Source organism: Triticum urartu, chromosome 3 (assembly GCF_003073215.2).
Source record: "Triticum urartu cultivar G1812 chromosome 3, Tu2.1, whole genome shotgun sequence".
Taxonomy (NCBI): Eukaryota; Viridiplantae; Streptophyta; class Magnoliopsida; order Poales; family Poaceae; genus Triticum; species Triticum urartu.
In genome coordinates, this window is record NC_053024.1 from 733,799,687 (window position 1) to 733,821,732 (window position 22,046).

General features: G+C 45.7%; 1 long non-coding RNA gene across 6 annotated transcripts; it reads right to left on the minus strand.

The window, feature by feature from the left end:
- Positions 1-212: 212 nt before the first annotated feature.
- LOC125546297 lies at positions 213-5,392 on the minus strand. 6 transcript variants are annotated; one of them, XR_007300548.1, is made up of 4 exons: positions 5,095-5,392; positions 4,163-4,246; positions 1,777-3,394; positions 213-1,667 (listed from the first exon to the last, which is right to left on the minus strand). It is a non-coding gene; the product is annotated as an uncharacterized LOC125546297 (long non-coding RNA). The 6 variants fall into 6 exon arrangements; XR_007300547.1 differs by having other exon boundaries at positions 1,767-3,394; XR_007300551.1 differs by having other exon boundaries at positions 213-922; positions 1,403-3,394.
- Between the last annotated feature and the right edge of the window lie 16,654 nt (positions 5,393-22,046).

Genomic DNA, 22,046 nt, shown 5'->3' on the forward strand with positions numbered 1-22,046 from the left:
TAAAATAAATTAAAGACCTATATCTACAACCCATCTCACATCAAAAATGATATAGGAAGATGTAAAAAACATCATTTGGAAAATATTGTCTAGATTGTTATGCTGTTTAGAATTATTATGAAGAACTTTATAAAGTAAGTAAAGTTGAATTAGCAAGTTGGATGGAAATTGTACACTGTAATTTCATGTCCCAACAGTCCAACTTAGACGGCTCCATTAAATATATATATATATATAGTGTCCGAACAAATTATACACTGTAATTTGAAGTACAGATTAGACTGATGCATCAAATATGATGTACATCTAAAGTCTGAATTGTTCTCCTTTTAAGACATCTATGAACATTCAATAGACATTTTAGTTCCATAGCCCAAGACAAATTGTCAGTCATGAACCCTAAGAAACGGGATCAAGGAGTCATATTGAACATCAAAATTGAAAGATGAAACGTTACGGTACATACGTGTAGCTCTGGGGCCATGTTATATTACATACGTGTGAAGCCACCCAGCAGCCAACAAACCAAATTGATCTGTCAGAAGTAGATCCCAAACGAATCAGCATCACCTGTAAATCAAACCATCAAACCGGGGGTTTCTTCCAGAGTGTATATGTCACAGCACCGAAACAGCTCACACTCCACAATGTTAGTACCAGAATCCCGTGCATCCATATTTTGCGGAGGCGGCAAGGTGCTCGTCCACGGCTAGCCGTCGATGGCATCCAGTGCGTGACTGCATCCACGGCAAGTCGTTTCGACGACCATGACATCAACGTCCTTTACTCCTTCCCCGACTTCTCTCGGGCACCATCATCGGTGGACGGTGAGAAGGACCAACACTTCACGGCCTAGCTGCAGAACTTGAAGTCATGGCCGAAAGCGCTTGCAGGGAACCGGTTGAGCACGCATATTATAGACCTGGGAACACAAAATCCGTATCTTAGTTCTTAACTTCTTATAGCATGTAAAATATCTTTGCTTGGTTGTAGCTTTGACCAAATCACCAGAAGAATGGGCACCAGATTGCAGCGTGAGTGCAGATTAGCATTTATTTTAAGTGCCATTATGTTGGCCTTTGGAGGTACGGTTTGATCGGATTTTAGTTTGAGAATTCTACAAAAATATACTATCTTAAATCCCATTGTTACCCCTCAAAAAAAATCTCAGTGTAATGAAAATCTATATAAGAAAAGCTATGCATCTAGGAACATGCAGCGTCCCTTCTGAATAATTAATAGATCACTAAACTGTTAACAGAAGGATGTAAGTGCACAGAGAGAAGGACATGATCAGCAATGGAAAAAGCAAATGTGCACATAGTAAATAACCTTATGTAGTTAGACTATACACTAAGAGAATCTGGAACAAAACGATTCGCAAAATGTACAAAAACGTAACTCTACAGCCTCCAGTGCAGGCTACAAAAACTTTAAATCCCTATGTTCTCTTCATGAAAATGCCCGTGTGTTGTAGTAGTCCGTCAAGGAAAAGAATATGTCCTACATTCTATCAGCTTCCTGCAGAAGTACGAGTAAGAGATAGGCAATGCGATGGAAAAGATGAGTTCAGAGAAGGGAAAGGAACAACTGACCCCGTCGTTTACCACGCAAATACCTGTTTCACTGCCACCCATACAGTGGACTCCACCGGAACATGGCACAGCCTAGTTGAACAATGACGCAAGTTTTTAGCAGATCAGTGGCCGGGATGGGCGGGAGCAGTAGCCAGGGATTACAGAGGCTAAGTGTATTTGTCGACATACTGTGAGTTACCAGTTTCCGACAGTGTGGAGGAAGCTGAAGCCCGGGCAGCCCTGGTTCGGCTGCATGCTCTGGCAAAAAATTTCAGAGGACCCGTGGAGCTTGAGAGGGCTCATGCTCATTTCTAGAGGAAAATAATATCAGATTTCTAAGTGAACTATAATCCCATGTAGGTATGGTTGTAGAACAAAGAGCATATTACACATCGATGTAGTCCCTTCCTCCTCACAGAACTAAACAAAAGAACACACAGGAGTAAAATTATAATAACTGAATAAAAGAACACACTGGACTGATTTAAATTATGAATTGGACCGAAACATTTTCATGGTTGCCTAGCAAATGAAAATAGCATCTTATCATATATTGGGTCTTCAACAGAATCAAATACATGGTCAGAGTGTTCCTGAGATTGATGGTTTTTGAACTCTGTTCCTTGACAACATGGCCCCTGCTTGTTTACTGATGGATCGGATAGACAACCAAATCCTAAGTTTTTTTTACTTTCACTTTGCAATTTATTATATGCAGCAGGACACTATGGTACTACAATTTCCATTAAAGTAGCTACAAAAGGCCCCTAGTCAACATATTAACATCATGAGAAATGTTTCTGAATGCCTGAAACGTTACAGTGTGGCAAAAAATTCTGAATTGCAGTTGCCTGAAACTGACATGTTTCTGTGAACATCTCAAACCTGGTGGACTTGATGCCTAAGATATTTTCAACACGAATTGGTTCAATTTCTTTTATAAACTCAGGTTCAAAACTATCGCTTCTTAACAACATTTTCTGTACTTGTTCACTGCCAAATTATTCAGTATATTGTCAACTGAAAATAGACTAAACATCTGTGATTGCTGCCCGCAGTCAGTTTTCCTTAAGAAAGAAGAAATGATATGGAATTTTGGTCTATTGAGCTTTCTTCTTAATGAAAAAGAGGCATCTTTGAGAAAAAATAGCAATAGCATTCATCATCTAGTAGGGATGAATGACACGGGTGCCTTTAATATTCTTGCGGAATTTCTATGATGATTTCAGTAAAATTTCAGATTTTAGAAAGTACGAACGAGACAAAACTTTAAATATTTAATGTTTATGACTTTTTTGTTTGATGAAACCGGTAGAAAATATATTCTATATAAGTGGGAACAGGTCCAGAACGAGGCCCGTAAGAAACTATTTTCTGTTTCTTTCCCGTGCCTGTATAAGTGCGGAAGTATGCTATTATAACTATTACCGAATGGCAAAAATCTGGCACAAGAATATTATTTTATTGAGGGTTCAAGTATAAGCATATGAGATAGATCATCCAAATTTGTGAACAAATACTTCTGGTGAGCTTAGAATCAATTAAGCTATTGAGATTGATAATGTAGTGTCAAGATTTTAACAGAGAAAGCATCATTGTATTGGTAATGAAGGGGGAAAGGCATCAAAGAGAACACCTACAGAAGGATTAATGGAACCTGACTACTGGTCCCTTCTTTTGTTTTTCATGATTGCAGAAGCTCAAGTACTTGAGCAATCTAGAAAAAATACTAAAACTACTTACGAATCCCCTGCACCTCTATCAAGATAAATCATACTGTAGGTGTTGGCATCTATGATCATTCCCCTAGTCATATTCTGCAATTCCAATCACACATATAAGATAAGCTTTCTGTTCACATACTAACAGAAGTGTAGCTTCTATGAATCTAATCTACTTCAAGCACTGTAGACTTGAATCAACTTCTAGACTTGAATCAACTTTCAGAATTGAATTAACGCGCACAAAATCAAGAGAGTGATCTAATCGCTCTTATATTTCTTTACGGAGGGAGTAGTAGTTGATGACAAATGCAAAATACTTGATCAAGACTGTTGCAACTCCTGTACCAATTTTTTGTGAACCTCTTCAAGCTGTTATAATATGAAGATTTACTATATATATTTTCACAGCCAACCAATTATGTAAACCTTAAGCCAATTAACTACAGAGATTTAGAGTGAAACCATATAACATTGTTCTGAACCACTAATGCACCTTCAACCAATTAAGTACAGTGATTTAGAGTGGAACCATATAGCACTGGTATTTGTCAAATAACAACTGTTCTTCCTAGATAAAATTTAGCTAGCTTTATCACCTTTGATTGCTACTTCCAAAATAGTCAATTAAATTACCTCTCTGCCATCACCATGATATTAGTTTAACTTTTCCTGACATACAGTAGTTGTTCTTCCTAGATACAAATTTAGCTAGACTTATCACATTTGATCACTACTTCTAATTATTTTTTTTCCTGAGGAACATCTTGTAATGAGGACAGGAGGGTGTTTTAGGAATTGACTTGTTTAGAGCTTAAGTAGTAGTTGATGACAGATGCAAATTGATTACACTGTAGTACGTACCTCAGTCCTCAGGTAGATTTCCGGTGAAGTCCACGGTGTGTAAAGCGATGTCGGAAACTTGCGACATGATGATGATCCAAATAACTGCAGATTATTGCAGAGTTAGAACACACAAAATTATTTAACCTTGCAATTAGAATACAAAGGGTTCAGTGATGTCTTTTTCCATTGATGACAGATGCAAATCATCTGGATATGAATTGGGTAGTATTTATTATTAGGTTTAGATACATTGATTGATGGGACTGTAGCAATAACAAAAACCTTCAGTAGCAAGATACATCTCTGTTCTCTATCTAAATGTGCATAAATCAGTAGCATCATACATCATATGAGAAGCACCATACATTTATGTAAATGTGAAGCAATCAACACTTCTCTCTATGCCTTCTCTATCACTCTGCTCTCTCTCTCTCTCTCTTCTTCACCTATCTCTTTTTTTATCCACAAGAGCAGATCAGTAGTCGTTGGACCCTGTCTCTCATCTCTGCTCTCTCTCTCTCTCTCTTTCTTTCTAGCAGTAGCGGCCAGTAGCAGTTCCATCAATCCCTCTATCTAAATGTGCAGCAATCATCATCTCTCTCTGCTCTCTCAATCTCCCATCTCTCTGCTCTCTCTCATCCTCAACTACCTCACCAGCAACAGCGTCTAGCGTGCCCTCTGCTCTTTCCCTAGAGCAAGAACTCCTCACAAACCCGGTTCAACCAAGGCTGCAGCACCACCCTTGTATCCACCACAGAAGTGACCTATCCCCTATGCAGCACCAAGAGAAGGGGGCCGGATCGAGATCAATCACACACAGAGAGAGATGAGGGGGAGGAGATCCGACAGGGAGGCGACAAGGGTGACGGGCAACACCGAGGCACGCTTCTGCTCCAAATTCTGGGAGGAAGATGGAAGAGGGGGAGGCCAAGAAGGAAGGAGGGACGAACCTGGGGCCGCCGGAGACGCGCCGGCGAAGCCCTGCCCGAAACCCTAGCCACAGGGGTGGGGTTGCAAGCGGGAGGTAGAGGACGGGAGCGGAGAATCTGGCCAGAGGGGAGGGAGGCCCGGACCGTGGGTAGCTCGGGGGCGTGTTGCGCGTCGCCGGAGGTCGCCGGAAGCGGCCGGTGTGGGTGGCGGCGGCGGCGATGACTCCATGGGTGAGAGGGAGAGGAGGCGAGCCCGTACTCCTTCTGTGCTCTCTTTTTTCTTCACAAATCTGCTTGGACCGCGGGTTGAATACACCAAACAACAGGTTGTTTTCTGCAAAAACGAAACGTTTTCCCAGAGTCACTTTAAAAGGGACTGCGGGTTGAATTCGCAAAAACTGAGGAACTTTTCTGCAAAAGTGACGACGACGTACGACCAGAAAACGGTAGCTGCTTTATTATTAGGGAAAGATTACTGTCAGGTGGAGAGTGCATATTACAATTTGTTTGAAGAATTAGTTGAGCACTTGGGTTATGAAAAGAGAGGTAGAATCGATATGTATTGGTTGCCCCTTGGTTGTCAGCTAAATGAAGGTGGTGCTAGGCTTTTGTCCAATGATATTGACGTAGATTGTATGTATCTAACGCTTAATCGAGGGCACCAATTTCAAATGATATATCTCGATCATTTGGACAGCCATATTTCTGGAGGAGGAGCTCGATGGGATGATGTTGTGGCTAATCCAGTAACACAAATACCAGTTGTTTTCAGTCCAATGAAGAAGTCAAGCAATGCAAATGATCATAAAGATGTAAATAAAAGCAACACATCTTGTAGTGTTGTGGATGAAAGTCATGAAATTCAGAGTCATGACCAATTCTTTGACAAACTGAGACCAAGAAGACAAAATATAGAAGAGCAGGAAGAACAGTATGCAGATTCAGATACTTCTGACAGTGAATATATTCCTGAAATTATTAACAGTGACTATGACTTGGAGGATGGGGATGAGGATTTGTTGCAGGAGCAGGTACACCCTCTGCAAGATAGAAAAGGGAAGAAGGTGGTGGAAGAGTGCAACTCTGAAGATGAGGAATTGGATGGTCCAGATTCAGATCAAGATGAAATGAAATTCAATTTCAAATCATTTACAGCTGCAGATATGCATGAGCCCAAGTTCCATGCAGGCTAATTGTTCTCTTCAGTGGAGCTCTTGCGGAAAGCAGTTAGAGAGTACAATTGCAAAGAGAGAGTGAACATCACATTCCCAAAGAATGACAAAACTAGGCTTGGTGCAAAGTGTGAGAAAGGATGCCCTTGGTATCTTTATGCATCTTGGGATAATAGGACAAATTCAATAATGGTGAAGACATTCAATGGTGAGCATACTTGTGAGAAGAAGTGGCAAGTTACAGCCTTTACAGCTAGGTATATTGCTCACAAATTTGTTGACAAGATTAGGGAATGTGAGAAGATTTCATTGAAGGCCTTAGCAGGTTTTGTGCAAGAAGATTGGAACATGACAATTAAAAGGGGCAAGTTAGGGAGAGCTAGGAAGATTGCACATGATATAATATATGGTGATGAGATTGCACAATACAACTTGTTGTGGGACTATGCAAATGAGCTGAGGAGATCTAATCCTGGTAGCACTTTCTTTGTTGAACTTTCAGACGGGGGGCAATTTCAAAAATGTTACTTCTCATCTGATGCATGCAAAAGGGGCTTCTTATCTGCTTGTAGGCCTATTATTTTCCTCGATGGTTGTCACTTGAAGACACAATATGGAGGTGTGCTTTTAAGTGCTGTAGGAATGGATCCTAATGATTGCATAATTTGGCTCATGCAGTAGTGCAAAGTGAAGATACAAAAGCCTGGAGATGGTTCTTGACTGCATTGAAGCAAGATCTTGGCATACATAACACAGATCTCTGGACCATCATGTCTGACAAGCAAAAAGTAATTCCTTTGCATTTTTTGCTCATTTTAGTATGTATCAGAACTTATGTGAATTCCTTTCCATGTTTATAATGTGTGAAATGTCATTGTTTTGTAGGGTTTACTGAAAGCAATGAAGGAATTATTCCCACTTTCACCACACAGATTCTGTGTGAGGCATCTGTGACAGAATTTCAACAAGAATTTCAAGGGAGAGGCCTTAAAGAACCAGCTATGGAAATGTGCTAGAAGTACTACAGAGGGAAGGTTTAGGGAAAATATGAACAAAATGTTAATTCTCAGCAAAGAGGCCCATGACTGGCTGGATGAGTTGGATCCTAAAACATGGGTCAGGGCTTATCAAAATGATTTCCCAAAGTGTGATGTGCTGCTCAATAACAATTGTGAGGTGTTCAACAGGTACATCCTGGAGGCTAGGGAGATGCCAATTATAAGCATGTGCCAGAGGATCAAGGGCCAAAACATGGGAAGGAATTATAGGAAACAACAAGAGGTCTTGAAGTGGCATGGTACTATTTGTCCAAAGATAAGAAAGAAATTGGATAAGAATATTGAATTTACAAGAACTTGTCATGCTGCACCAGCTGGAAAAGGGTTGTTTGTAGTCAATGATAGAGGTATGGACTTCAGTGTGGACACAAGAATGGAGAAGTGTAGCTGCAAAAGATGGGATTTGTCTGGTATCCCATGTTCTCATGGAGTCTCTGCTCTTAGATATGACAAAATACCAACAGAATCAAGGGTGAACTCTTGTTACTCTATTGAGACTTATTGCAAGGCATATGAGCACATTATCATGCCATGTAATGATGTGAGTGAGTGGGATAAGATGAATGGCAGAAAAATCATACCACCACCACTTCAGAAAAAGAAAGGAAGAAGGGCAAGGAATAGGAGACAGCAACCAGAAGAGAAGCAGGGAAAGAGAGGTGTGAAGATCAATAAGGCAGGTGCAGTCATCCATTGTGGATATTGTGGAGGTGCTGATCATAACATAAATGGTTGCTTGGACTGGAAGTTAGGGTTGAAGCCTAAGAAAAAAACAAAAAGGCAAAGAGTTAGAGCTGAGCCAGATGTGTCATCTTCAGATGAAGAAACAATAGGCCTTACTCAGGTAAATCTCGAGATCAAGAAACAATAAATCTTTTACTCATAGAACATCATTTAATGTACCAATAATCTTTCTGCATTATTACTTTCCAGGAAATTAATCTTCAGACAGCTGGTGTTCTTAACCATGACCAACCTTTGTATCAATCAGAGATAGTAGCTACTTTAACACAGGAAGTAAGTTTAAAAAGTGCTTGCACATACTCATTTTGTGCAAACTCTGTTTACACAATATGTATTGATTCAGAGTTAAAGCAATTGTTAACTAATGCAGAGAGAATCAAGGCAGAGAGAGGAAGTTGTGCATGGCCCACTACATGAGAATGTTTTCATACAGCAGCAAGCCCTCTCACAGCCTCCAATTCAACCTACTACAGCAACAAAAACTGGTGATGTGCATAGGAAGAGAGAGGTTGTTGCACTTGCCAGACTTAGAGTAGCATTTGAGAGAAGAGAGATAGCAGATCAGGCCAAGTATGATGCAGCCATTGCAAAATTGAAAGAAGAAGAGGACAAAATCAAGTTGTCTGCTCAGAAGAAGAAAGATGACCTACTAGCAAAGAAACATGCTGTAGAGGAGAAAAAGAAAGCTGCACTTGAAGAAAAAGAATTGCTGCAGAAGAGAGGAAGAAAGCTAGTGACGAAAAGAAAAAAGGCCCTAGAGGATAAACTGGCCATGGCAGACAAAAGGAGAGAAGCTATGGAGAAAAGGAAAAAAGAAGCAGAAGAGGCAAAAAGAATTAAGGCAGAAGAAAGACAAAGAATTGCTGAAGAGAAAAAAAGAGTTTGCAAGACTAAATTTGATGCAAAAGAGGCATTGTTTCTTATAAACCAAGCAGATGAGATTGATAGGCAGCAATCATTTCTGCAAACACAGGAGGCAGCAAGGCAACGAGCTTGGGAGCAGCAGACTGTCCAGCAAGAAGCTACAAGAGTGCAGGCAGCTTTGCAGGACAAAGATAAGAGGGAGGCACAACAAGACAGAGAAGCAATGGTGGAGGAGGAGAGGATGAATGCATGTCAGTCCAAAACTACAACAATGAAGAGAACTAGAGCAAGCTCTAGTCAAAACAGGAGAACCTTTAAAAACCAAGAAAAGTTAGCATGTTTGATGAACTTAGGGGTGGTTGAAAATTAACGAGAAGTGTTGGTTTCATTTTGTGTTCTGCTTGTGATCAGATGTAGAACATGTTAATGAACATGTTCTGCTCGTGATCATGCTGGATAGCTTTTGTAATATGCTCTCTTTTATAGTATGTAAACTTGATGTAAGACTTGTTATATGCTCCAGAATATGATGGATAGCTTTTGTACTATGTAAACTGGATGCCAGACTTGTTATATGATTACTTCTGTATTATCTAAACTGGTTGCCAGACTTATTATATGCTCCAGACCATGCACTGTTGTTTGCTGTCATTTTCATAATATGCTTCTTTGTCTATTAAAACATCTTGGAGATATGACAAATGAGGTGCCTGGAAGGATTAATGCCATAACTCTATGTATAGATACAAAAAAAGGAGTGCATATTCAGGAGCGGCATTTTCATAATGATAGAAGTGACAGTGAGCTCCATTTTCATAATGATCAACAACTTTCATAGATAATCTATCAAGCACTGAATATTACGTACCAAATTCACAAAAGAGGCACCCACAACATACATAATACTGACAGCAGTTCACAAACTACATACATTGACTACTACAAATACTCCAACTAGTTAGATAGATAGATAGCTCAATCCTCATTGCCATCGACTTTGCCAAGCACAGTGCTGAATTTGTGCGTCTGTGTCAGGTCCTCCCCTTCGTTCGGAAGCCATGCATCCGGCAGGTCTTCGGCGAGTAGAGGACCGCGATCAGTCACCTCCTTGATGTGACAGATGACAGGATACACCAGTGTCTTCTTCTTCCTCGGTGACGACGACCCATAAAACGACACCATCTCCATCGCCACAAACTCTTCAACTGATTGCGGAGGAGGATCTGTACAGAGCGCAAGCTTAGGCTCGACAATCTCCACGTCCAGCATCTTGCCCACTTTCAACGGGTCACGAAGCCATGCCATTACCTCAAGCTCGCGCCTGTTCTTTGGTGGTATGATCTCTATCAGGTCGCTGCCTAAATCCTTCAGAACACCTTTCACTGACTGTGTTGACCAAGCTTGATCTGGGAGCCCTTCAAACTAAGCTTCGTCTTGAACTCCAGAGCATCTGGGGTGGCGCGAATCTCTCTTACCCAACGCTGAAACTGGATCCACCGGCGGCAACACTTGAACTTCATCGACGATTGCAACACCATCATGCACTTTTCCTCCGTTGAGAATAACAGCCGTAGGTCATGTGGGGGCAAGCGACCTCAATGGTCACCTCCGACTGCAGCACACCGCAACGGGCCTCGATGGCGGCTAGCAGATCGGCCGGCGTCACTGCCTCCTCGTCGTCTCCTACCGCCATGGCCAGCAGAACCAAATTGCCGTACCGACCCTCAAGCGCATCCATGGATGGCGTCCGGGCCAGCATGACACGGCTCCTCTCCGGACGGAGACACAGTTCACCCCGTCGCCATACCTCCTGCGGATAAGCCCTCTCCAGCAAGCTGCGCCCGGATCCATCACCGGCGAGGACCACCGCCGCCGCGCTGCCGCCATCTTCACTCTCAACGTCGACAGAAATGGTGGTGGAGGTCACGCTAGCGCCACCCATCGCCGTAGGAGAAGCTAGGGATTGCGGGTGGGAGATTGGGGATTTTTTTCACCGACAAAACGGCTCGGGGCCTTATCCACTCCAAGCGTACTGACAGGTGGGCTCTACGCTGACTAGTGGGCTCCCTTCTGACGAGCGGGCCAGGCGCTGATGTGTCATACGGGGTATACTGCATATGCATGCGACGTGTAGAGGCAGGACTGGGCATCCAACATCCAGGACCATATTGGCGACATATTTCCTCATAACAGGACCGCACTGGATCAGTTCTCGACTTCCGGGACCGAGTTGGACATCGCCGGCAACTTCCAGGATGATACGTGCAATTATCTCTACTTTGGACGAGCCCAATAGCAATTTCAGAAATTTTTAATAAATCCTAGAGGCTCACTCAGCCCATTCGTGCAAGGCAAGAGGTGGAACCAAAGTTTAGTCTCACATTGTTAGTTTGGTGGGAGTTGGACCTTCTTATAAGGAAGGGTGTTTCTCCACATGTATAAGCATGAGAACAAGAGGGACATTCATGCGCGCTCCTCCACCTCCCGCCTCGTCCCGACGCGCCCCCGCGCGGGTTGCGGGAATGAGCCGATGTCTAAATTTTTGCCACGCATGACGGGTATACGGAAGGTCACTAGGAAGCTGAAAGTTTTGCTGTACTGGATATTGAATACGAATGCTGCACCCTTCGGATGTTGCCTTGTCTCCCTCTTTCCCTTCAGATCCCGATGCAGCCTATTTGCATCCTTCTCCTGTGCCTATAAAAGGGAGGTCGCTTGCTACGCCTTGAGCTTGCGTTGGTTTTCCCCGAAGAGGAAGGGATGATGCAGCAGATTAGCGTAAGTTTATCCCTCAGTTTTTGAGAACCAAGGTATCAATCTAGTAGGAGGCCACGCTCAAGTCCCTCGTACCTGCACAAAACGATAGCTACTCGCAACCAACGCGATTAGGGGTTGTCAATCCCTTCACGGTCACTTACGAGAGTGAGATCTGATAGATATAATATTTTTGGTATTTTTGGTATAAATATGCAAAGTAAAAAGTAAAAGCCAAGTAAAAGGCAAAGCAAGATTAAAGTGATGGAGATTGATATGGTGAGAATAGACCCCGGGGCCATAGGTTTCACTAGTGGCTTCTCTCAAGAGCATAAGTATTCTACGGTGGGTGAACAAATTACTCTTGAGCAATTGACAGAATTGAGCATAGTTATGAGAATATCTAGGCATGATCATGTATATAGGCATCACGTCTGTGACAAGTAGACCGAAACGATTCTGCATCTACTACTATTACTCCACTCATCGACCGCTATCCAGCATGCATCTACAGTATTAAGTTAAAAACAGAGTAATGCCTTAAGCAAGATGACATGATCTAGAGAGATAAATTCATGCAATATGAAATAAACCCCATCTTGTTATCCTCGATGGCAACGATACAATACGTGCCTTGCTGCCCCTTCTGTCACTGGGAAAGGACACCGCAAGATCGAACCCAAAGCTAAGCACTTCTCCCATGGCAAGAACTACCAATCTAGTTGGCCAAACCAAACGGATAATTCGAAGAGACTTGTAAAGATAACCAATCATACATAAAAGAATTCAGAGAAGATTCAAATATTATTCATAGATAGACTTGATCATAAACCCACAATTCATTGGTCTCAGCAAACACACCGCAAAAACAAGATTACATCGAATAGATCTCCACAAGAGAGGGGGGCTTTGTATTGAGATTCAAAGAGAGAGAAGAAGCCATCTAGCTACTAACTATGGACCCGAAGGTCTGAGGTAAACTACTCACACTTCATCAAAGGGGCTAGGATGATGTAGAAGCCCTCCGTGATGACGGCCCTCTTCCGGCGGAGCTCCGGAACAGGCCCCAAGATGGGATCTCGTGGATACAGAAAGTTGCGGCGGTGGAATTAGGTTTTTGGCTCATGTTCTGATCGTTTGGGGGTACGTAGGTATATATAGGAGGAAGGAGTACGTCGGAGGAGCACCGAGGGGCCCACGAGGTAGGGGGCGCGCCCTAGGGGGGCGCCCCCACCCTCGTGACCTCCTCTTTGACTCCTTGGAGTAGGGTCCAAGTCTCCTGGATCACGTTCGGTGAGAAAATAACGTTCCTGAAGGTTTTATTCCGTTTGGACTCCGTTTGATATTCCGTTTCTCCGAAACACTGAAATAGGCAAAAACAGCAATTCTAGGCTGGGCCTCCAGTTAATAGGTTAGTCTCAAAAATAATATAAAAGTGGAAAATAAAGCCCAATATAGTCCAAAACAGTAGGTAATATAGCATGGAGCTATCAAAAATTATAGATACGTTGGAGACGTATCATCGCTCCTCTCCAAAGGAACACACCAGAAGATCATCTCCCCCTCGCAACCAAGTTCCTGAGCACTGCGCTAACGCTACGATCTTCCCCATCCTGACTTGCGGCGTGCACCGCAGGTCGGGACAGTAGGCCTTCGAAACCGCACATCTTTGAGTTCTGTACGGGAGAAGGGTGATAAGGTTTTTGGGGAGCGCTCCGCGCGACTACTGACTTCTTCGTCATGGACGCCCTGAACTCCTACAACCGCTTCCCCGACGACAACTTCTTCCCTGACGTAGACAACCTGTTCGACGACATGGCTGGCAACGACACCGACCCCAAGACCAGCGCTTCTACCGTTGTTCCGTATGTCTTCGTGTTTTCTCTAATTAAATTCATGCCTTAGTTTCTTGTTCTAGCCTTTGTATTGCATATGTTATGTTCTAATTCACATGTGCAGAAGCTGTTTGCCTTCACTCAGCTAGATTACATGACTCGTTTCATCTCTACTATTATAGTCATGTTTTATTTACTATTTCTTTTAATAAAATTATATGGTAAATTGCTCATATTTCCAACAGAAGGATCTGAGCCGATGGCCGCCGGCAAGTGGGGCTAGGCCCAGCATGACGGCGGGGAGGGGTTTAAAGAAATATGCCCGAGAGGCAACAATAAAGTTATTATTTATTTCCTTATATCATGATAAATGTTTATTATTCATGCTATAATTGTATTAACCGGAAACATAATACATGTGTGAATACATAGACAAACAGAGTGTCACTAGTATGCCTCTACTTGACTAGCTCGTTGATCAAAGATGGTTAAGTTTCCTAACCATTGACATGGGTTGTCATTTGATTAACGGGATCACATCATTAGGAGAATGATGTGATTGACTTGACCCATTCCATTAGCTTAGCACTTGATCATTTAGTTTGTTGCTATTGCTTTCTTCATGACTTATACATGTTCCTATGACTATGAAATTATGCAACTCCCGTTTACCGGAGGAACACTTTGTGTGCTACCAAACGTCACAACGTAACTGGGTGATTATAAAGGTGCTCTACAGGTGTCTCCAAAGGTACTTGTTGGGTTGGCGTATTTCGAGATTAGGATTTGTCACTCTGATTGTCGGAGAGGTATCTCTGGGCCCTCTCGGTAATGCACATCACTTAAGCCTTGCAAACATTGCACCTAATGAGTTAGTTGCGGGGTGATGTATTACAGAACGAGTAAAGAGACTTGCCGGTAACGATATTGAACTAGGTATTGAGATACCGACGATCGAATCTCGGGCAAGTAACATACCGATGACAAAGGGAACAACGTACGTTGTTATGCGGTTTGACCGATAAAGATCTTCGTAGAATATGTAGGAGCCAATATGAGCATCCAGGTTCCGCTATTGGTTATTGACCGGAGACGTGTCTCGGTCATGTCTACATAGTTCTCGAACCCGTAGGGTCCGCATGCTTAACGTTTTGATGATGATTATATTATGAGTCTATGAGTTTTGATGTACCGAAGGTTGTTCGGAGTCTCGGATGTGATCACGGACATGACGAGGAGTCTCGAAATGGTCGAGACATGAAGATTGATATATTGGACGACTATATTCGGACACCGGAATGGTTCCGGGGTTATCGGATATATACCAGAGTACCGGGGGTTACCGGAACCCCCCCCCCCCCCCCCCGGGGGGGGGGGGGGTTATTGGGCCTCATGGGCCCAAAGTGGTGGAAGAGGAGAGGCAGCAGGAGGTGGCGCGCGGCCCCCCTTGCCCCAATCCGAATTGGGAAAGGGGAGGGGGCGCGGCCCCCCTTGCCCCAATCCGAATTGGGAAAGGGGAGGGGGCGCGGCCCCCCTTCTACTTGTTGGGTTTCGTAGTAATTTCAAAAAATTTCCTACGCACACGCAAGATCATGTGATGCATAGCAACGAGGGGAAGAGTGTTGTCTACGTACCCAACGCAGACCGACTGCGGAAGCGATGACACGACGTAGAGGAAGTAGTCGTACGTCTTCACGATCCAACCGATCAAGCACCGAAACTACGACACCTCCGAGTTCGAGCAGACGTTCAGCTCGATGACGATCCCCGGACTCCGATCCAGCAAAGTGTCGGAGAAGAGTTCCGTCAGCACGACGGCGTGGTGACGATCTTGATGTACTACAGCAGCAGGGCTTCGCCTAAACTCTGCTACAGTATTATCGAGGTATATGGTGGCAGGGGGCACCGCACACGGCTAAGGAATAGATCACGTGGATCAACTTGTGTGTCTAGAGGTGCCCCCTGCCTCCGTATATAAAGGAGTAGAGGGGGGGAGGCTGGCCGGCCAAGGAGGAGGGCGCAGGAGAGTCCTACTCCCTCTGGGAGTAGGATCCCCCCCCCCCAATCCTAGTCGGAATAGGATTCGCGGAGGGGGAAAAGAGGAGGAGGGGGCCGGCCACCTCTCCTAGTCCTAATAGGACTAGGGGAAGGGGGAGGCGCGCAGCCCATCTAGGGCAGCCCCTTCTCTTTTCCATTAAGGCCCACTATGGCCCATATAGCTCCCGGGGGGTTCCGGTAACCCTCCCGGTACTCCGGTAAAATCCCGATTTTACCCGGAACACTTCCGATATCCAAACATAGGCTTCCAATATATCAATCTTTACGTCTCGACCATTTCGAGACTCCTCGTTATGTCCATGATCACATCCGGAACTCCGAACAATCTTCGGTACATCAAAATGCATAAACTCATAATATAACTGTCATCGTAACCTTAAGCGTGCGGACCCTACGGGTTCGAGAACAATGTAGACATGACCGAGACATGTCTCCGGTCAATAACCAATAGCGGGACCTGGATGCCCATATTGGCTCCTACATATTCTACGAAGATCTTTATCGGTCAGACCGCATAACAACATACGTTGTTCCCTTTGTCATCGGCATGTTACTTGCCCGAGATTCGATCGTCGGTATCCAATACCTAGTTCAATCTCGTTACCGGCAAGTCTCTTTACTCGTTCCGTAATACATCATCTCACAACTAACATATTAGTTGTAATGCTTGCAAGGCTTATGTGATGTGTATTACCAAGAGGGCCCAGAGATACCTCTCCGACAATCGGAGTGACAAATCCTAATCTCGAAATACGCCAACCCAACATCTACCTTTGGAGACACCTGTAATGCTCCTTTATAATCACCCAGTTACGTTGTGACGTTTGGTAGCACCCAAAGTGTTCCTCCGGCAAACGGGAGTTGCATAATCTCATAGTCATAGGAACATGTATAAGTCATGAAGAAAGCAATAGCAACATACTAAACGATCGGGTGCTAAGCTAATGGAATGGGTCATGTCAATCAGATCATTCAACTAATGATGTGACCTCGTTAATCAAATAACAACTCATTGTTCATGGTTAGGAAACATAACCATCTTTGATTAACGAGCTAGTCTAGTAGAGGCATACTAGTGACACTTTGTTTGTCTATGTATTCACACATGTATTATGTTTCCGGTTAATACAATTCTAGCATGAATAATAAACATTTATCATGATTATAAGGAAATAAATAATAACTTTATTATTGCCTCTAGGGCATATTTCCTTCACTCCTTCCTTCTCTCCACCTCCTCCTTCCCCCTTCTCCTAGTTGGAATAGGAAAGGGGGGCAAAACCTACTTGGAGTAGGATTCCCCCCCCCGTTGGGCGCGCCTCCTCCTCTTGGCCGGCCCCCTCCTCCTCCCCCCTTTATATATGGAGGAGGGTGGCACCCCATAGATACAACAATTGATCATGTTGATCTTTTAGCCGTGTGCGGTGCCCCCCTCCACCATAGTCCACCTCGACAATACTATAGCAGTGCTTAGGCGAAGCCCTGCGTTGGTAGAACATCAACATCGTCACCACGCCGTCGTGCTGACGAAACTCTCCCTCAACACTCGGCTAGATCGAAGTTCGAGGGACGTCATCGGGCTGAACGTGTGCTGAACTTGGAGGTGCCGTGCGTTCGGTACTTGATCGGTCAGATCGTGAAGACGTACTACTACATCAACCGCGTTGTGCTAACGCTTCCGCTTTCGGTCTACGAGGGTACGTAGACAACACTCTCCCCTCTCGTTGCTATGCATCAGCATGATCTTGCGTGTGCATAGGAATTATTTTGAAATTACTACGTTCCCCTACAGTGGCATCCGAGCCTTTGTGCCGCTTGAAACTTGCAGCGTTTTGATCGAGTTGCTGCTCTTCTTTTTCCTTATATATAATAATAATAATAATAATAATAATAATAAAGCACGGATTGACTCTGTGGGTTCACCGTCACAATGCGCTTCTTTTCGTAAATTTACGCTTTTATTTTTTTTTTCAACACGTGCATAATTTTTCCAAAATCCAAAGTTGTACTAATCTATCATATTTTTAGCCTTTTGTACGTTCTTGTACTTAATTGGGTCGGGCCTTTCTTTCCCTAAAAGAAACAGGTGCATGATGCGAGTTGCCTCACGAGAGACGAGACTCGGTCTCCCTCCTCTTCTTTCATCGATCCTACTTCCTCTCTATTATAAGCAGGCCCACCTTGATAAAAAAACACAGGAGGTCGATCCGCTGCCGCAGCAGACACGGTCTCCTTCCTCTTCACCTTCCACGCCTTCCCTAAAACCTTCCAATAAATACACTGATCCCGATCTCACGGGCACTTCATCAAGGACAAGGGAGCCCTCCTTGGACGAACATCACCTCACGCACGTGCTTGCGCAAACAAACAATTGATTTCAGCGGCCGGTTGTGGTAGGTCAACCTGACCTTGGGCGCCACCTCTGTCGACCTGTTCGGCGACCGGCCGGAGTTTTGCTTCGTCGAGTTGCCGAGCGAAAGCATGGTGCCTGCACCTGCGCGCACGGCGTACAGGCGATGGACTACTCAGAGAGGACGAGGGCTAGGTGCTGTTCATGCGGGAGGGCCAACCATCGGCGCAATCTTGAGCACGATCTCTATGCTTTCATGACGTTCAGAGCCATACCTAACATGAAGTTGTTCGGTCTGACCCTGTACAACCTCGGGCAGCACCAGGATCTGGCCAGTGGCGTTCTGTGCAGCTGCCAGGCGAGAGGGTTGCTTGCCTCCCAGAGAGGCCACCTGTCGTGGTTCTAGGTTTGACAGTAATGTAGGGAGGTAGGTATGGAGAGACAAGATCTTAGCTATGGAGTAGTTGTAAGCACACGAGGTTTACGAGTTCAGGCCCTTCTCGGAGGAAGTAATAGCCCTACGTCTCGAAGCCCGGAGGCGGTCGACTGGATTATGTGTGTACGAATTACAGGGGTGCGAACCCTTTACACTGAGGAGGGGGTGGCTTATATAGAGTTCGCCGGACCCCTCCGGCCCTCAGTTATGCAGGGTTTTAAATACATTAAGGTCGGGCGTTACTGGTAACGCCCCTAATAAAGTGCTATGATGACCATAAAAGCTACTTAATGACCGACAATTAGCGTGCGGAGTGACCTTAAGTCTCCTGGCCGTCGAGTGGTTGGATCTTGGTCGAGCGATTGCTTCTTGGTCGAGTGTCTTCGAGTCTGTCGAGTCGAACACCTCCAAGTCGATTGAAAGGTGATTTCTTCTAGAGTGTCCTTGGGTAGGGCAGTTGGGACAGGTCCATGACCCTACCCTAGGTACATAGCTTCATCATTTGCCCCCGAATGGATCGAGGTTTGAGTGGGGAAGGAGTTGAGAACTTCTCTGACTCATTTTTCATGCCATGAGCATATCTTGTTTCGGATCAATGAACCTGAGTGATGACACCAACTTCCTTCTCAGCCGCCTTGATCCATTCTTAGTTTTTTTTCAAGTGAGTTTCTTTACTTGAAAAGCTCCGAGTGAAGGTGTGGAGGAGATATTACGGCTAACAAGTTGTTCTGCTGCCCGCAGATTTCGCGGGATTCGAATTTTGGGAAGCGCGCGGGACGGGGGAGGCCGCAGTAATCGGATGGGATAGGGCGGAGCCGCCTCGATCTCTACGTCACATTTTCGCCACGTATCGCGCGCGCGATTGTTACGGGATTTGACAGGACCGTCCGGGCCTACAAGTCAGCCACTCGGAAGCGACCTCATATAAGGCGTCGGACCGGGGTTTCTTGAACAGTGCGTTCTCATTTCCTCTTCTCTTCTTCAGGCTTCTTCGTCGCGCTTGCTCTCGCCTCAGCGCCGCTGCTCCATACGCGTCTCGCCGGCGACGATGGGGAAGGAGAAGACGGCGGCTCTGGAGCGGGCGAAGAAGGCGACGGCAAAGGCGAAGGGGAAGGCGACCAGTCGGGGTGGATCTTCCTCGCGAGCCGGCCTGCCGAAGGGCTGGATCCAGGGCGACTGGATCCGCTCGGCGATCCGCCAAGAAGACCTCGACGACCTAGCCGACGGAGGGCTGATCCCCCATGGATCGGTGCGGCTTCCGGGGAAGGAATCCGAGCCGCAACCTCGGGAGGGTGAGCGCGTTCTCCTTGCCACCCACATCGACCGTGGATTTTCCTTGCCTCCTCACCCTTTCTTTCGGGGATTTCTAAATTTCTTTGGGGCACAACTCCACCACTTCACTCCCAACACAATCGTGTATCTCGCTGCTTTCGTGTCTTTGTGCGAGAATTTCTTGGGTTGTCGGCCTCACTGGGGTCTTTCCAAGCACATATTCACCTGTCGTTCTCAGACGGTGAAAAAGGCCAATCCGAGTGACGAGAGAACACAAGTGATTCAGATGTGCGGGGGTCTTGGTGTTCAGATGAGAGGGAAAAGTTCCTTTCCAGCCATGATTCTTCCCGACTCGGTTCGCGGATGGCAGTCGACCTGGTTTTACTGCAAAGACCAGCCGACGCCAGGGCAGTCGACTGGCCTCCCTCCTTTTACCATGGACCGAGTGAGGAAACCCTCCTCTCTCTCTCTCGCGCGTTTGCCTGCGTGCGTGTGACCCTCGTCGGAATTCAGAGCTCGCTGGAGCTGCCGAACTACTGGCATCAGAGTGGGTTCCTCCAGGGACCATGGCCGGTCCACTGGACTCCATCCCGCGCCCATGGCGGACGCGCGGATGACCGCTCCCTCACTCCTCCAGCGTCGTGGAGCGGCAGGAGTCTGACGCGGTGCAGCAGGCGCGAGATCATCGTGCATGAGCGGGTCATCCAAGAGCGTTTCGTGCGCAAGCCCGACAGCACAGGGCCAGCTCCCATGCTTAAAACCATTAGTTATGGACAGTCGGCGCCGGTCATGCAGGCGCAGATGCTGGCAGCGACGCTCTAGGACGTCGTCGAGGGGAAGGACACGGTCACCTTGCGTGATGATAATTAAGTACACCATGGCAGTGATCCTCATGGGCTTGCCGCCGGACATGATTGACGCGATCATCCGTCAAGAAGACGGTGAAGGAAGCCCGAGAGCTCATCCGCACCATGCGGGTGGGCGCAGCATGCGCGAGTTCCACGGCTCAGAAGGCTCGGAAAAGGGTTCAGGACCTCTCTTTCAAAGACGGTGGGTCCATCGACGCATTTGGCATGTGGTTTCACCGACTCGTCAACAACTTGCGTACCTTGGCGACACAATCGACGACAAGAGGATTGACAAGAAAGTCTTGCGCCTTGTCCCAAGAGGTACTCTGAGGTGGCCATGACATAAGAATCCTCCTCGAACTCAACACTTTTTCTCTCGAGGAGCTCCCCTGCCATCTTCTCATCGTCCAGGATCGTCTCGTTGAACTTGAAAACGCTGGTGGCACATGGTTCCTCCTCCCCGAGGAGTAGTGGTGTTCCCACCAGAAACAATGGCAGCACGTCGAGGGTTCAACCATTCAAGCTTCGGCACTCTCCAGAAACCCCGTAAAACCCAGGGAAAACGATGATGGAGGAATCGATGGTTGTGGCGGCGCAGGTGCCAGAAGGGCAGGGCGGCGGTGCACCCTGCAAAGGCGTGTTCGCTGCTTCTTGTAACGACAAGTGGCATTACTGCTATAAGAACGGGCACTGGGCACGGGACTGCCGTATGAGGATTCACGATGAGGCAAACATGGTGTGCATGGATGAGGAGGAGTAACCGGGCCTCCTGATGGCACACATTGTCTCTTCTAGTGTTGATCATAGCCACGAGAAGGTGATGCCCAAAGCGCGCGGCGCGATGACCCGTGGTACATTGACACATGTGCGTCAAACCACATGACCGACGACCATGAGGCCTTCTCTAAGCTGTACCCAGGGAGCATGAGCCATGTATGGTTCGGCGATGGCTCCACCGTCTGGATCCAAGGGCGCCACACCGTGCTCTTTGTCGCTCGGGAGGGGCATTACCGCATCCTCACATTCGTCTACTTCATCCCGAGGCTGCGGATGAACTCATCTCTGTAGGTCAGCTAGACGAGGTTGGGTGCGAGCTTTCGATCCATGGTGGCCTCCTTCGTGTACGGGACAAACGCATCAAGCTCATCGCGCATGTGGCTCAGAGTGGAAACCAGCTGTACAAGCTGCGGGTGAAGCTCGCCAAGATGGTATGCATGCCCTTGTGACAAAGGTTATGAAAAAGCCCACTTTGAATACGTTTTGACAGATTTGTAAAACTTTATCAAGCTTAAATACTAAAACTTGAAGGAACAAATATTAAATTCAGCAAGTTCCAAGAACTAAAACTTAAACCCTAAACCCTAAGCCCCTAAATCCTATGCCCTGACCTCAAAGCCCTAAGCCCTAAACCATGAACCCTAAAAGTAAAGAGATGAGACATTTTAATATTTGAATTTACAACTATCACGTTTTAATATTTGAATTTTGGTAAAATTTTAAGAAATTGTCAAAATGTATTCAAAATTGGCCTTTTATTTGAGATTACACGCTGCGACAAACATGAATAGGCAAAAGAAACATA